Source organism: Erpetoichthys calabaricus, chromosome 13 (genome assembly GCF_900747795.2).
Source record: "Erpetoichthys calabaricus chromosome 13, fErpCal1.3, whole genome shotgun sequence".
Classification (NCBI taxonomy): Eukaryota; Metazoa; Chordata; class Cladistia; order Polypteriformes; family Polypteridae; genus Erpetoichthys; species Erpetoichthys calabaricus.
In genome coordinates, this window is record NC_041406.2 from 38,371,579 (window position 1) to 38,389,212 (window position 17,634).

A 17,634-nucleotide genomic window follows, 5' to 3' on the forward strand; every position below is an offset into this window, starting at 1 on the left:
CCAGGAACTGCCTGCATACTTTCGCCACATGATGCCGGGCATTGTCGTGCACTAGGAGGAACCTAGGACCCACTGTACCAGCATAGGCTCTTACAGTGGGTCCAAGGATTTCATCCCAATACGTAATGGCAGTCAATGTGCTGTTGTCTGGCCTGTAGAGGTCTGTGCGTTCCTCCATGGATATGCTTTCCCAGACCATCACTGACCCACCACCAAACCGGTCATGCTGAACAATGTTACAGGCAGAATAATGTTCTCCACTGCTTCTCCAGACCCTTTTACATCTGTCACATGTGCTCAGGGTGAACCTGCTCTCATCTGTGAAAAGCACAGGGTGCCAGTGGTGGATCTGCCAATTCTGGTATTCTGTGGCAAATGGCAATTGATCACCACGGTGTCAGGCAGTGAGCACAGCGCCCACAAGAGGACGCCAGGCCCTCGGGCCACCCTCTCATGAAGTCTGTTTCTGATTGTTCTGTCAGAGACATTCACACCAGTGGCCTGCTGGTGGTAATTTTGTAGGGGCTCTGGCAGTGCTCATCCTGTTCCTCCTTGCCCAGAGAAGCAGATACCGGTCCTGCTGATGGGTTACGGACCTTCTACAGCCCTGTCCAGCTCTCCTAGAGTAGCTGCCTGTCTCCTGGAATCTCCTCCATGCCCTTGAGACTGTGCTGGGAGATACAGCAAACCTTCTGGCGATGGCACATATTGATGTGCCATCCTGGAGAAGTTGGACTACCTGTGCAACCTCTGTAGGTTCCAGGTATCGCCTCATGCTACAAGTAGTGACACTGACCGTAGCCAAATGCAAAACTAGTGAAAAACAGATGAGGAGGGAAAAATGTCAGTGGCCTCCACCTGTTAAACCATTCCTGTTTTGGGGGTCATCTCATTGCTGCCCCTCTAATGCACATGTTATTAATTTCATTAACACCAAAGCAGCTGAAACTGGTTAACAACCCCCTTTGGTACTTAACTGACCAGGTCAATATCCGAGAAGTTTCATTGACTTGATGCTATACTATACAATTTTTGAGCAGTATATATACACACACATGCACACACCCACACACACCCACACACATGCACACACACCCACACCCACACAGTATATTATATTATCCTTATTACCCAAGCACAATGAAATTCATATTTACATGTGCTAATCACTATGCAACATGGTGCCACTCAACAGTGCCATGAGGACTTGGTATAACAACCTTACCCCAAAACATTTGACTTCCTTACCTGTAAAATATCTCAGAACATACTTGTCATTAACAGAGAACAACAAAACAAGGACATTTATTTTATTCATGTTAATTGTATTCCTCTTAATTTTTTCATATAATCCAATTATTTGCAGAGTGGGGTACCCCCTGTTTAAATGCTAAATATCAATAAGGAGTGAGCAGCAATAGATTTTTGGTATTGTATAGGGCATGGAAATAATCTTAACAGCATAGTTTGGCTAAACTGTACAGTGCCTTTAAAAAATTTTAACCCCTAGGAAGTTTTCACATTTTATTATAAAACAACATTATATTGCAGGGAATTTCATTTGACTTTTTTGACACTGATTCAAAGAAAAAGCTCTTTAATATCAAAGTGAAAGCAGATCTCTGCAAAGTTATGTTAATTAATTGCAGCAATAGAAACAAAATAATTAGTTGTATAAGTGTTTATTGACCTCCTTCAAGTCAGTATTTATTAGTTGAACCTTTGGCAGCCATCTCGTCCTTCAGTCTGCGTGCACATGCCTCCAGCAGCCTCATCTGGACACTACATTTTGTCTCATTGTTCTTTGCTAAAAAAAAAACTGCTGAAGATTTGTCTTGAGTGAACAGCCTTTTTCAAGTCTAACAACAAATACTTATTTAGATTGAGATTTGGACTCCGGCTGGCCTCTAAATGATATAACATTTTTGTTTGCAAGCCATTCCTGTATAGCTTTGGGTTTTTGTTTGTAGTTGTTGCCTTTCTTCCAGCTGACTTCAGAGTCTCCCATGTGCCTTTGGGTCATCTTTTTGCAATTAGTTTTCTTTTCTTTGACACTCTTGTAGAGCTGCAACTAGTGAAGCCCCTGATTTGTATGTGCACAGTCTTCTGTCTAAGCAACTGTAGCTTGTCAGTCCATCAGAGTTCTCATTTGTTTCTTGTTGGCCTCCCTCACTAGTCTTCATGCACGATCACTCAGTTTTTGTGGATGGTCTGCACTAGGCATAACTACAACTATTGCATAATCTTTCAATTTCTAAATGATTAATTTAATTGTACTACATGGCATATTCAGTGACTTATTATTATTTTCATTCCCTCAGTTATGCTATTCAGTCACCTTTCAAAGAATTGCTTTGGAGTGTTCTTTTGTCTTCATTGTGTAGGTTAGGCCACCATACTGAATCATCACAAGCTGGACTTTCCGGATTCAGGTGCATTTATAGTACAATCGGTTGAAGTCTCTTGGCTTCAGACAGGTGATCTCCACTGAAGTAAATATGTTACTTTTAAAACCAATGATGATTTAGATGTGTTATAGTAAAGTAAAGTAAAGTGCACTATCTTTTGAATATAACAATATTAAGGACACTGTTCATATTAGCTTTAGAAGTGTTTTTATATTGCTTCCTTTGGGTAGATCACTTAAATTTCAGCTGTGCTGGACTGAAACTGTAGCTTTGCTTTTGCATTGATATTAAAAATAATAACAGCCATCTACACATTATTATATAGAACAAGAAGCTGAACACACCACAAAGCACAAAAATGTCATCAGTATAAAATGCCAAGGCTCACAATACCACATAAAAATACAGATCTTGTACAACAGTATTAACTGACTGCAGTTACATTGTGGTCAGCAGTCTAATTTCATTATGTGTCAGTGAATAACTGCACCATTATTTTACATTGTAACTTTTATGGATAGGCTTAATAAAGGTTGCATTACAGAGTAATCAAAAATGATAATACAATACATTATGACACATGTGATTTAATTCTTTTTATTATCATGGGTAAAATAGTTTTGAGCTTACAGAGATCTACTTCATTATTAAGTATGTATTGACTGTGTTCTTATAATGACAGTGTTTTTTTAGTTAGGCAGGCTGTCTAGTTTTATTACTGTATATGTTTATATTAATAAACTGGGTGGTTCAGTTTCAACTTTATCAGACTCAGCATGCTTTGTTACCCCTTTCTTTGCTCAACGTGAAGAATCATAATAAATGATTTTCTATATTTTTTTTTTAATGATTTTACGATTTAATGCAGAACACTGGCTCAAGGCAGTCTGCTCATAAATCTAAGATGTTTAAATCAAGTTAAATAATATGTAATATGAATGATTGAGATGTAGATTAGTTGAGAAGAAACATTTTAGATAATGAGACTAATCTCATTATACTTGAAACTTTTAAAATGGAAAGAATAAAAAAAGTAAAGTGATGCTATTATGTATTTGAAAAGTGCCACTAGAGTAAAAATTCACTCATGTTCTTTGAATGGTGGGTTGTTTTCATATTATTTATTTAAATTGACATTAAAGGTATTAAAAATATGAATGAATGAATGAATGAATGAGTTAAAAAAGAAATCAATAGATCACAATGAAAAAGCAAATTCACAGGTTTAATTAAGGGTTATCATAGGTGTATAATAAAAGTAGTTATTTTAAAACACCATTCATTAGCCATGAACTACACATTGGTATCATTTCAGTGAGCCGGATTATATCAGTAATGTGTGTAATACAATCTTCTGGTTGTCCACATCAGCATTACAGATGGCTTTGAGAGTAGCTTATGTGGTAGTACGGTTTCCTCATTTTCTTCTTCCCACTTTTTTCATAACTAATGCATGGGGAAACAAAACCAGACAGAAAAATGCCACCCTGTTTAACAGTGAGAGTAAATACATAAATTGACATACCATGTAATAAAGACTTAACAGTTATATGTTGATCCTCTATATGACATATAAATTTCTGCAAGAGCTGGTAATTCATGAAGTTAAGAAGATATTGCTATTGATAGTAGCTCCGATATTTTTATGTACTTGCAGCTCTTCCAGATATGGGAGCTGTTTATTGCAAAAATTTCTTTATTTTTTTTTAAAACTTATAGTTGGTAATTATAATAATTTTTATAGGAATTACTTTGTCAAATGTAAATACAAGATGCAAGACAACAGAGCATGAGCAACCTGTGAAAAGGTATTAATGGTTTATGTTGACACATATACATTATCTAAGCCTTGTGCAGAGCTCTTAAAAAGGCAAATACAATTATAGGTTATTTTGAAAAAAAAAAACTACTGAATATGAACCGATGGATGTTATGCTCAGACTATATAAAACCACATCCAGAGTACTGTGTGCAGTTCTGGTCACCACGCTACAAGAAAGCACGGTGATCAGCAAGGAAAGCTGTTCAGAGGAGAGCAGCCAATTGTATCCCAAGATTTAAGGATATGTTCTATTTCGACAGACTCAGAGAAGTAAACATGTTTAATCCTGATCAGTTCAGACTGCCTGGAGACCGGATTCAGGTCTTTAGAATTCTCAAAGGAGTTGATAAAGTAGATCCAGCAGAATTCTTTTAACTTAAGCATACATCACATCCTGAAAGACACCAGTGGAGATTAAGGGAAAGACCATTTAGTGCTGAAGTCATGAAGCACTTTTTACTCAGAGTTGTAGTAATCTGAAACAAACTACCAGGATATGTATTTGAAGCAGAAACATTGACATCCTTTAAGTATACAGTAATCCCTCCTCGATCGCGGGGGTTGCGTTCCAGAACCCCCCGCGAAAGGGTGAAAATCAGCGAAGTAGAAACCATATGTTTATATGGTTATTTTTATATTGTCATGCTTGGGTCACAGATTTGCACAGAAACACAGGAAGTTGTAGAGAGACAGGAACTTTATTCAAACACTGCAAACAAACATTTGTCTCTTTTTCAAAAGTTTAAACTGTGCTCCATGACAAGACAGAGATGACAGTTCCGTCTCACAATTAAAAGAATGCAAACATATCTTCCTCTTCAAAGGGAGTGCGCGTCAGGAGCAGAGAATGTCAGAGAGAGAGAGAAAAGCAAACAAATCAATAGGGCTGTTTGGCTTTTAAGTATGTGAAGCACCACCATATAAAGCAGTTGCAATGAAGGCAGCAGCTCACACCCCCTCCATCAGGAGCAGAGAATGTCAGAGAGAGAGAGACAGATAAAAACAAACAATCAAAAATCAATACGTGCCCTTCGAACTTTTAAGTATGCGAAGCACCGTGCAGCATGTCGCTTCAAGAAGCAACTGCACAGAAGGGAGCAACGTGAAGGTAATCTTTCAACATTTTTAGACGAGCGTCCGTATCGTCAAGGTGTGCGAACAGCCCCCCTGCTCACACCCCCTCCGTCAGGAGCAGAGAATGTCAGAGCAAGAGAGAGAGAGAGAAAAGTAAGTTGGGTAGCTTCTCAGCCATCTGCCAATAGCATCCCTTGTATGAAATCAACTGGGCAAACCAACTGAGGAAGCATGTACCAGAAATTAAAAGACCCATTGTCCGCAGAAATCCGCGAACCAGCAAAAAATCCGCTATATATATTTAAATATACTTACATATAAAATCTGTGATAGAGTGAAGCCGCGAAAGGCGAAGCGTGATATAGCGAGGGATTACTGTAATCTGGATAAAATATTGAAACAACTTAGTTATTAGCTAAACAAATGAGAAATCATTTCTGATGTTCTTTATGATGAGTGCTAACTGGTTGCCAGCCCTCACATTCACACAAGCCCATCCTGACAACTTAAGACAAAATGAAGCCTGTTTGCTTTTGTTGCAGTGAGTCGCTGGAGATGTCTGACTAACCCAATGGAAAAGTCATATGATGTGACATGGCCTTAAAAAACTGCCTCTCTTCTAGGGCAGCTGTACTTTTATGAAAGCTAAACTGCTTGACACAGTGCTTTAATAAATAATAAGGAATTCATTTATAATGTGATCATGCATTTTACCCACTTAAGCAATCCTACACTTGAACATATTGTTAAATTACTGTGAATAGAACTTGCCTTTTTTTGTTTAGTTTCAGGTGCACTTTAGAATCATGCCACTAAATTTGTCCTGCATTGCACTGTGTCAAAGCTGGAAAGTTTGTATACAAAGCCATGCAGTTATGTCTAGATATAATGGATAAATGACTATTTTGGCCAGGATTTCCCTGCCTTGTAATGGAATGTATGTGTTTTGTGTCTGAAAATGTTAGTAGGAACCCATTATCTGCTTTAAATATGTACCATGTGATTAATATGGCAAAAAGAAAAAAAAATGTTTGAGAACCACTGCCTCGATGTAAAGGTCTGTCTGTAGATTTTCTTGATTTATTTGAAGGAAAAGGGGCAGACAGTGTGGCCTTGTTATTTATGCTGTTGAATGTAAATCACAAAGTTGCTGGGTCAACCCACCTCTCTTACTTACCATGTGACCTTAGGAAGTTCACTTTCCATATGTGCTTTAGTTATAAAATGTCCCACGCACCAGACTTTTTCCACCTTGGGAGGCAGGTCCTTCAATGCTATACCCCCTCAACTCTGGAACTCTGTTCCTCAGTCTCTGCGAGATTGCTCCTCTTTCTGCACTTTTAAATCTCAACTGAAAACTTTCCTCTTCTGCAAACTTTTGTCATCTGTGTAATGTTTTTTTTTGCTCTTTATGTAAAGCGACCTTGGGTTTGTGAAAGGCGCTTAATTAATGTAACTTTATTATTATTATTACACCAGTGCCCAAGTACCCACATCCATCACTTTGTTGCAGTTCAAAATTCACAGTGGACCCCCCCCCCCCCCCCCCCCCCCCCTGCTTCAAAATGATCAAGACCTCTCATAGACGTGACCTCTCAATCCCCCCTAACTGTAAAAACAGAAAAACCCCACCGCCACCCAAATCAACAAAACCATTCCCCCCTCTGGACTACTATGAAGCAATGTAAACTTCATGAGGGCTTTGCTCTGAAGCAAGTGAGACATCACGGAGAATACCTACTTATTTTGAGGCGATCAAGACTTCACAGGGTACCCACCCCACCACCTTGCTTTGACGCACAGTTGGATGTGGGATGATTGAAGCAGATTGGAGATGAGTGATTATACTCCACAACCGGGAGTCTGGAGTAAAGACTGTGAGTTTTTTGTTTAAGAGTTATCTGTTATTGCTTTAGAACCATTTTGGTCCTGGTATTGAGATCAGAATTTTAGTACCAATTCAACACTAGCAGCCATCAAGTGTTTCATTTTTATTTTTACAAAGCTTCTAAAAAATGACTATTGTAATAAATTATACTCAATATTTTTTGTAGTTTGATTTTTTCTTTTTTTGGTTTATAGTTTAATTTGGTCTTCTCCACTTTTTTGACACATTTTAGGTTGTTATATTTGACTAACCACCTCCATGCTCATCTGTTGTACTCTCCCTTGCCTGACACCCCTCTCTCCCTTAGATCTTCTTTCACACAGTCCACCACTTTTTCTTGATTGTCCTCTTCTCCTCTGCCCCGACATCTCCATATCCATTATTTGTGCCCCTATACTGTTAACCTCTCTTCTCATTACATGTCCATACCACTTTAACCTTATTTCCAGTATTTCCTTTGAGATTTCCCCAACTTTAATTGTACCCCTGAGTCTCTCATTCCTGATCTTATCAAGCTTTGTAACTGCACAAATCTGTCTCAACATCCACATTCCTGTAACATCCAGTTTCCTTTCATGCACTTTTAAACTGTCTAGGTTTGTGATTCATATGGCAGTCCTGGTCTGACCATTGTTTTATACAGTTTACTTTTAACTCTTGCACCGATTCTTCAGTGACATGACATTCCTCATACCTTTTTCCATTGTTTTCAATCTGATCACATTCTTTGGTTTATGTAACTTTTCCACCCTTTTAAGTTTTTTTCCCTGGAGGTTAACTTCTCCATTTTGTTCTTGTGCCTTAAGATTTCTGTCCTTTTCCTACTTATCATAAGGCCTTTATCTTCTATAGGTCCACTGCTCCAGTTTCTTTTCCATATTAACCTTGGTGGTGCCACATTTCACAATGTCATCTGCAAATAACATGCACCATGCGGTCTGATCTACTATTCCTCTGGTGGTAATATCCATAACTAGAGTGAAAAGACAGAAGCTTAATGAGCTATGCTTGATGTATTCCGACCTTAACTGCAAATCCATCTGGTATTTCTACACCACTTCTCACTTGTGTGTAGAACCCCTTATACATTTCCTTATTTGTCCTTATATTATTTTCCAGTACTTATTTCGCTCTCATATATTTTCACATTTCTTGCTGAGGAACTCTATCATATGCCTTCTCTAAATCTTTTGCAGTCTGCCTGTTCTTCTCTGTATTTTCATCTATTGTACTCTTTCCAGAATTAAATCCAAACTGTTCTTCCCCTATTGCTGTGTCTCTTCTCAACCTTTTATCCATTTTCCGCTCCTATATTTTCATTGTGTGTCAGCTTTATACAACTATAATTTCCATGAATGGGGAATGTCTCCCTTCTCCTTATTCTGTACTGTATATAGGCACAATTTCATTGTTTCTCCACTGATCTGGCATTTTTTTTTTTTTTTTTACAATAAATCTTTGACATCACCTCCCATAACACATCTATTCCTTCCTCCCCTAGACTCTTGCATAATTCAGCCAGTATCCCATCTAGTCCAGTTGCCTTCTTCATTCTTTAGAATGCATGTTTGAATACTTCCCTTCTCATTCTTGTTGTTACACCCACATTTGATACCCCACCTTCTAATATTATCCTTAGATTTTCCTCATTGAACAGTTTCTCAGAAGATGCCCTTTCTATACAAAGAAACAAATGCTAGTAATTTTTTTAGAAATGTAACTTTAAAAAAATTAAATGGTAAGTTATTCAAACCATCTAAAACTTAAAAAGATATGGGATGTAGCAGCACCCTATTATTTTAAGGCATTTTCTATTATTATTTAAGATTATTTTGGCTGAGTATGCTTTAATTTCTTTGAAAACAGAAGAGATTTTGTTAAAAGTCACCCCATAGCTATTATTTTTACACTGTATTTCATTTTAATTGTTGTTCTACATGTCTCTTGCTTTTACAATAACTTATGGTAGGCAAGTTACCATTAATATTTAAAGGTCCACATAAGAAACTTTGCCAACTATGAAAAGAAGAATGAACACTAGTACCTGCAATAGATTTTTTTTTGAGTAGAATCAGATTGTGTTTTTGATTAGAAAAATCACAATTAAGAATGAACAGTAACTCTCTGTATCTCTCACTGTATTCCAAGCAACTGATTACTTTTTAGTGCTTAAAACATGCTTTCTTTACTGTTGGACATTTTAGCTCATTTTTACGTGATCTCTTAGGTTGCTTACTTTTCAGTCTTAGATCTTGTTGACTAGTCATTAACTTACCACAGCAACTGTCTACAATAGTGCACATGTGTAATGATGTGTAGTCCATTTTAGATATTCAGATGTGAAGTACATTGACAACATCTTGCATAATTCAGAATAATTAGAATATTTAAGTTTCAGGTATCTCCATTAAGCAGCGAAAGTAGCAGCTGAGATAAGTAACAGGTAGAAATATTGATCATATTATGCACTAGTAAAATGGTCAGGCAATTAGGAGCTAATTAATCAATGTTATTTTAATAGATTTTAAATCTCCATTAGATACCTTACGTATTTAAAAAATGTTTTCCATATTTGAGTAACAATTAGCCACAGACCTTCCATATCCAGCAACAATTAACAATAACACATTAATCTTTTTATCGTTGTTGGAATATGCTGTCTATAAAAGCAACTTCAGCCTTATGATATTCTAAAATGCTGTTTAAAATTTTATGTATACACTACTACATCATTTGATTATCCCTGTTAAACATTTTTGTAACAGTGAGGTATATTCAAAACTAATAGACAAAATTGTGATAACAAACAATTCGATGAACTGTTTAGAATTTAAAAAAATCTCCAAATTTCAAACCATCTAACTAAATTTAAAAGTACCTTAATGTTAGACAATGCCTACATTTTATTACTTGTTTATAATACTTTTTCATATCTCTTAACAACTTCATTTACATCAAATTGTTAACTTTCCAAAGTGTAGCTCTCATACACTGTTTGTTTACTGAAACAAAAAATGCTTTCAAAAAGCAAATACTGTATAGATTTAGGTCCAAATGCATTATTTTCTTTCATAACTGTTAAAGTCAGATTTTATGTTTTTATTGTTTGTTGATTCATTTTGGATTTAAAATTAAAATATGAGGTTCAAGATATCACTTTTTATTTGTAAATATTATACAGTATAGTATACTTTAAAGGTATAGAATTATTATCTAGCAATGAGCCTGTAGACTTATGAAATGTAGTGTTACGGGCAGATCAGACTTATTAAACTTGTCCCAGAATGATGTAAGATACTGTAAATGTGTGGAGAAGTAAACAAACTCCAAATGATACAAAACAATACTATTAAACACACAGTTGGACATTCATGGCCACCTCTTCAGTGATACACTTCTTTATTGAGGATAGCTAATGACTGTAACTGCAGAATAAATTCAGATATACTGTTTACAGATGTATATTCTTGCCCGTGTACAAGAAAATTAATCCAGATTCATTGGCCATCATGTTTTCATGGTTTCATGGATCAACTTTTGAGGCTTTAATACTCTGAATAGATTCAGATTGAGGACACATCTGTTTTCTATCTTTTTTTTAAACTACTGTCTTTCCTTCTACAGATTTTTTTGGTTGCTGCTCTTCAGTATGATTGCACATTTACTCTCTCTCTTAAACACTAACTTAGCATACTAACTAGCCTTGAGAGCTCAGCTCAGATTGTTTTTTTTTTCAATTTACCTTGTATACTAGACTGCACAAAAATTTAAGGGAACACTTAAATCACACATTGGACCTCAATGAAAGAAAAATATTCAAGTCGTAAATCTTTTCTGAGTAATACTGTGTAATTCGCTGAGAACATAATTATGTAGCAACAGTCAATGGAAACCGCAGTCACCAACCCATTGAGGGCTGGATTTACATCACACCAAAAAGTCAAAGTCAAAAATTGAAATCACAGTCTGATCTAACTTGCGTGAATTTCATAACGGCAACTCAAAATGTGACTCAGTAGTGTATATGGCCCCTACATGTCTGTATGTACTCCCAACAACATCTAATGGGTGTCTTGGGGATCTCCTCCCAGACCCAGATCAGGTAATCATTGAGGTCCTGGACAGTCTGTGATGCTACTTGGCGAGGTCAGATGCACCAATACATAACATTCTTGAGGTTCTTAATTTAAGTTAGGTCTGGGGAATGCGCTGGCCAGTTAATGGCATTAATGCCCTTCATCATCTAGGAACCACAGGAGGCTAAGCATTGTCCTGTACTAGGAGGAACCCAGGGCCAACTGCACCAGTTTAAGTTCTTACAATGGCACTGAAGAGTTCATCCCAGTAGCTAACAGCAGTCAGGTTCTGTAGCCTAGCACGTGGAGGTCTGCGCGACCCTCCAAGGATTTGCCTCCACAGACCATCACTGACCCTCCACTAAACCAGTCATGCTGGATGATATTGCAGGCTGCATAAAGTTCACCATGGCATCTCAAGTCTGTTTCACGTCAATCACATGTGCTTAGTGTGAACCTGCTCTCACCTGTAAAGAGAATGAGTGGGTGCCAATGGCAGAGGTGGCAATTGTGGTATTCTCTGGAAAATGCCAGCCGAGCTGCACAATTATGGGCTGTGAGCACACATACCACTAGAGGATGTTGGGCCTTCATGCCACCCTCATGGACTCTGTTTCTCACAGTTTGGTCACATGCACACCAGTACTAAGCTGGAAGTCATTCTGTAGGGCTCTGCCATTGCTCCTTCTGTTCCTTCTTGTACAAAGAAGCAAGTATCGGTCCTGCTACTGGGTTGATGCCCTCTATGACCCTGTATCTCCTCCGTGCTCTTGAAACTATGTTGGGATACACAGCAAACCTTCTTGCGACGACACGCAAGGATGTGCCATCCTTGAGGAGCTAGACTACCTGTGCATCCTAAATCAGCTGCAGGTATCGCCTCATGCTACCAGTAATAACAAGGACACTAGCAAAATGCAAAATTAGAGAAGAGTAAGTCAAGAAGGAATAAGAGAGAGCAATTGTATGAAAAGTTGATTCGCAATCACTTATACTTGCTAACTGAACAGATTGATATCCTTGAAGCTTAACTGATATGGTATTAGACTGTGATAAGTGTTCCCTTAATTTTTTTGTGCAGTGTATTTTTACATTTGTTATGTGGTTAGTATATCCTTTTACTAGGTTGTATAATGACGGTTTATTCTCTAGTTAAAACAGTGTTGTGCAGTTTGATATCTAGGAAATGCTACAGTATAACTCCTTGTGCTTTTGTGCAAACTGTAGCTTTTCCCTAAGGTTATTACCGATAGTATTTATTTAGTATAACTGATAATTTACATTTCTCTGTTTTTCAAAGTAAACACAAGACAAGTTCTTTAATCTGGTATTTACATTATGTCTCTAGAAATTAATATTATAAATGTTAAAATAAAAAGTTCCAGGTAAGGAGAATGCTCCTTATTATTGCTCAGTTGTGAAACTGCAAACGTCCCAATTTATCATTGTTTTGCTTTTATGGGTTCCTACTAATTGTTATCTTTCATACTGTAGGAATGTACACTGTTTTCCTTTTTGTAATGTATGTGATCTGATTACTATTGTAGTAGCTCCCTTAAAGCATCCTAAATGATTATGCAAGATAACAAAATGAAGAAAAAGTTGCATTGCTGCAGATAGAAACAAGTTTTGTTCTCTTCTCTAAGCCTTATTGTTTAAATAAAATATCCATAATACAGCCAAGATGCATTAGATGTTTTCTAAGAAAAGCTAATCCCACCCAGTAGGATAATCTTTCATTGCGTTGTGTATTGTTACATATTACATAATAAAAAATCGACTGTTATGAAAACCTACCGAGTATATTGCATTTCTGATTGTTGCTCTGAGATTCTGTTGTCATTTTAACTTGTTGAGAATATTGCTTTGAATACCTGAAAGACCACATTAAAGTCTTTTGAATGGGACGCTTCATTCTGTGCTTTTATTTAGAGAACAATCAACTCACTATTGTCCAGCTTGTAATCATTCCTTTGCCCCCCCTTATTACTGTACTATTTTCTTTTACTACAGTATATGTTACTTTGTTTTTTCACCTCCTTTTTCACTTGACCTCTTCAATTAACTTGCTTTAGAATCTGTATATTTTAACTTTTATATGCCCTTTACCAACTTACTTAAGGAATGCACATGCTTTTATCTTCAGTAATCATCATCAGTGCACATTTAAGTTGACAGTTGACATTTTAGGTACCCATCTTTTAAGCACTTTTAGAACATTAGAATAATCTAGATGAGAACACATAATTTATCCCAACAAAGCACGCCAATCCTATCCTCTTAATTCTTCTAAAAAACATCAAGTCAAGTTTTGAAAGTCCCTAAAGTCTTACTGTCAGCCACGTTACTTGGTAGCTAATTCCAAGTGTCTTTGGTTCTCTGTGTAAAGGAAAACGTCCTAATGTTTGTGCAAAATTTACCCTTAAGTTTCTAACTGTGTCCCCATGTTCTCATTTTAAGATAACAGTCTCAATCCACTGTACTCCCTTCATAATTTTAAACACTTCAGTCCTGTCACATCTTAATCTTCTTTTGCTTAATCTTCATAATTCATCCCCTGTAGCCTTGTAATGAGGCTAGTCGCTCTTCTCTGGACTTTTTCTTGTGTTGCTATGTCCTTTTTGTAGCCTGGTGACCAAAACTGTATACAGTACTCCAGATGAGGCCTCACCAGTGTATTATAAAGAATGTGCAGAACCTCCTTGGAATTATACTCTACACAATGACCTTTATAACCTAACATTCTGTTTTCCTTCTTAATGGCTTCTGACTACTGTCACGAAGTTGATAGAATAGAGTCCACTACGACTCCTAAATTCTTCTAATAAGGTGTACTCTTGATTTTCAGGCCTCCCATTGTGTATTCAATCATAACATTTTTACTTTGTATGTGTAATACCTTACATTTACTGACATTAAGAATCATCTGTCGCGATTCTGCCCAAGCCTATATGCTGTCCAAGTCCTTCTGTAATAATTTACGGTTTACAAGTTATCTACCAATCCACCTATCTTGGTATCATCTATAAACAACCAACTTGTGACATGTATTTCTATCTAAATCATTTATATATATTAAAAATAACAGCGGCCCTAGCACTGACCCCTGTGGAATACCATTGTTAACATCAACCAATTCTGATAAGGTTCCTTGCACCATAACCCTTTGCTTCCTGAGTCTGAGTCAATTCCGCAAACATCTACAAACATCACCCTGAACTCCAACTTCTTTTAATTTGATGCCCAACCTCTCATGTGGCATCTTATCAAATGCTTTCTGAAAGTCAAGATAAATATTATTATATGCTCAACTTTGATCATATCCTTTTGTTGCTTCCTCATGAATTTCAGCATATTAGTAAAACATAACCTCTGTCTTCTGGACCCATGTTGACTGTTCAGAAAAACTCCTGCACTTGCCACGTGCCGTTCAATCTTATCCTTATTAATTTCTTCCATTAATTTTCCTGGGATGCATGTTAAGCTCACTGACCTATAGTTGCTTGGATTTGCCTCATCGCTCTTTTTATATAAAGAGATCATATTTGCCATTTTACAGTCCTTTGGAATCTCCACAGTGTGCAGTGACCTCCTAAAAATATGTGTAAAGGTTTTCATATATGTGCTTGCTAGCCTCCTTAAGAACCTGAGAGTAAATATTATGTGGTCCTGGTGATTTGTTTGATTTCAGCTTGTTTATTCTGAGCAGTACGTCTCCCTCTACAATTTCTAAATCACTCAGGACCTCCTTAGTAGTCCCATTTACCACTGGGAGATTATCCACTTCTTCCCTTGTGAAGACCTCAGAAACATGCAAATTTAGAGTGTCTGCTCTTTCATTGTCTGTATCTTTTAATTCCCCTTTACTATTCCTGATGCACTTCACCGTCTCCTTGACTGTTCTTTTACTTTCATCACATCAAACAAAATGTGAAATGATAAGCTATTAAAATATTTGTTTTTGTAAACGAACAAGCACCATAGCTTATGGCGATCAACCCCATCACCCATTCATTTAATAAATTTACTTATTCCATTTCAGGGTTATAGGGAGCTGGGGCCTATCCTGGCCATTTTGAGCACAGGCAGGAAGACAGTTCATTGACAGACACATTCATGTACAGTTTAACATTCAACTTTATATCAGGCAGTTGACAGGTAACCCAAACACAAGTCTGGTGAATACATTTTTGATTCAGATTTGAGTAGTGTAGATTCTAATAGGAATTAACTGACTCATGTGAAAGACATCAGTTATAGGAAATGTGACTGAGGGGAAAAAAATTGGGTTGAACCATTTACAGTATCTATCTATATATATATATCTACATATATATATATATATATATATATATATATATATATATATATATAATTCACTAAGCAGCCGACCATGGCACGCAAGACAGAGGCCATGGGATACGCACGACAGAGCCACGCCCGCCAACTCATAGAGCCCCGCCCACCAATTCTAAGCCCATGGGATATGCACGACAGAGCCCCACCCGCCAACTCTTATCCCTCCTCCTGCATCATGGGATATGCACGACCGCGTCCACCCTCGCAAACTGTTTTACACGCTGCATACAGCGATTCCCATCCGCGACAAACATGCTTCTTCTTAGAAGGTCCTGCAGGAACAGGGAAAACCCTTGTCTACAAAAACCTGATTCATACTATACTAAGAGCATAGTGTTTTTGTTGGCTTGCTCGCCCGCCTGACTGTTGCCAGCATTCACCACAATGTACTGGAGAGTAAAACTATCACAGCTGCTACCTCACAAACTGTTCCTTTTCCCCGGATTTCCCTGACCCCATCAGATTCAAATTTGCCTTTTGCTTTTACACGCAGACAATTTCCTGACCCCATCAGATTCAAATTTGCCTTTTACTTTTACATGCAGACAATTTCCTGTTAGATTAGCCTTTGCAATGACAATTAATAAGGCACAGGGCCAAGCTTTCAAAAAGACATGCCTCTATTTGCCAACTCTAAGCCCATGGGATATGCACGACAGAGCCCCTCCCGCCAACTCTAACCCTCCTCCCGTGTCATGGGGAACGCACGACAGAGCCCCGCCCTCCAACTCTAACCCTCCTCCCACGTCCACCCTCGCTCTCGAGGCACTGCTTGCTCATGTGCCCGTCCCCAACACCTCACCAAACACATCCTCACTCGCTTTGGTCTGTGCTACAGTCCACATGCAGCTGTGAGCCACGTTGACTGTTCATTTGCCTACCATGGCCACCGCTTCAAATGTATTTCATGGAAACAACACTTCTTTCAATGTTATACAAATTCCTGCATCAGGTAACTGTTTGTTTCTATCAGTCGTTTTTTCTGGAAAAATGTCATCGATGAAACTGTTACTCTCGAACTTCGCAACATGGCTGTAACCTTTGTTTGCCAACATTGGGATAATATTCGGCGACGTGCTGTCCGTTGTTCTTAGTCACAGAAGCATAGTCATACAGTCTGCTCAACAATACGCTGACTACATGAATACTTCTGGAGTTTATGGTGGCGAGGCAGAAATTGTGGCAATGTCCCAAATGCTTCCAGCTACTATCACCATTCAGTTTACAATCCAGCCCAACATCTCTCCATATCCCTGCTCTTTAGCGGTCCTTTGGATCATGGGCATTACGAAGTTCTCTTGCCTCTCAAATACACACTTGATGACCTTCTGGTGCCATCTATTGACAATGTCGGTATGTGCACACAGAGTACGCACCCACGTGATCGCCACACTGATGTGACGTCACCTGCCCACTATCCTCTTCCTGAAAAACATTTACAAACGTATTTCACACCGGAATTTCAATGCAACATTTGCTCCAAAACCTTCACGCTCCAGAAATATGTCAAAGCACATTTAAACACACACTCCACTGAACAAACGCATTCCACACGGGACTTTCAATGCACCATTTGTTTCAAAACGTTCGGCAGAGATATCTCAACGCACATTTATAAACACACTCCACTGAACGAATGATGCAATGTCAACATTGCCAGCAATGCTTCAAAACAACTTGTGCTCTCAAGAAGCACTTACAAACTCATTCCAATTCCTTTCAGTGTCAACACTGCACTAAATCATTCCACACATCATTTCTTCTCAACAAACATACGAAAACACATTCCAACATGACACAGTAATCACATTCAGTTTTCCGCTGCTTTTCAAGAGGATACCGCCATTCCGGTCCGAGGACATAACATTGGCCTACCTACCGCACTATGTACTTCTTGCAATGCTTTTCATTGGCTATCAGAGGTCAACACATCCAGACATTACACAAAGTGTTGTCATACCGGCAAGGTGTCTTTGCCACCGCTATCCAAACCTTCTCTTTTATTAC

General features: G+C 37.9%; 1 protein-coding gene across 4 annotated transcripts in view; it reads left to right on the forward strand.

Annotated features, from left to right (window-relative positions):
• The window catches only part of elmo1 (engulfment and cell motility 1 (ced-12 homolog, C. elegans)), a 516,270-nt gene that overhangs the window by 152,849 nt on the left and 345,787 nt on the right, over window positions 1–17,634 (forward strand). The gene's annotated exons all lie outside the window — the stretch shown is intronic.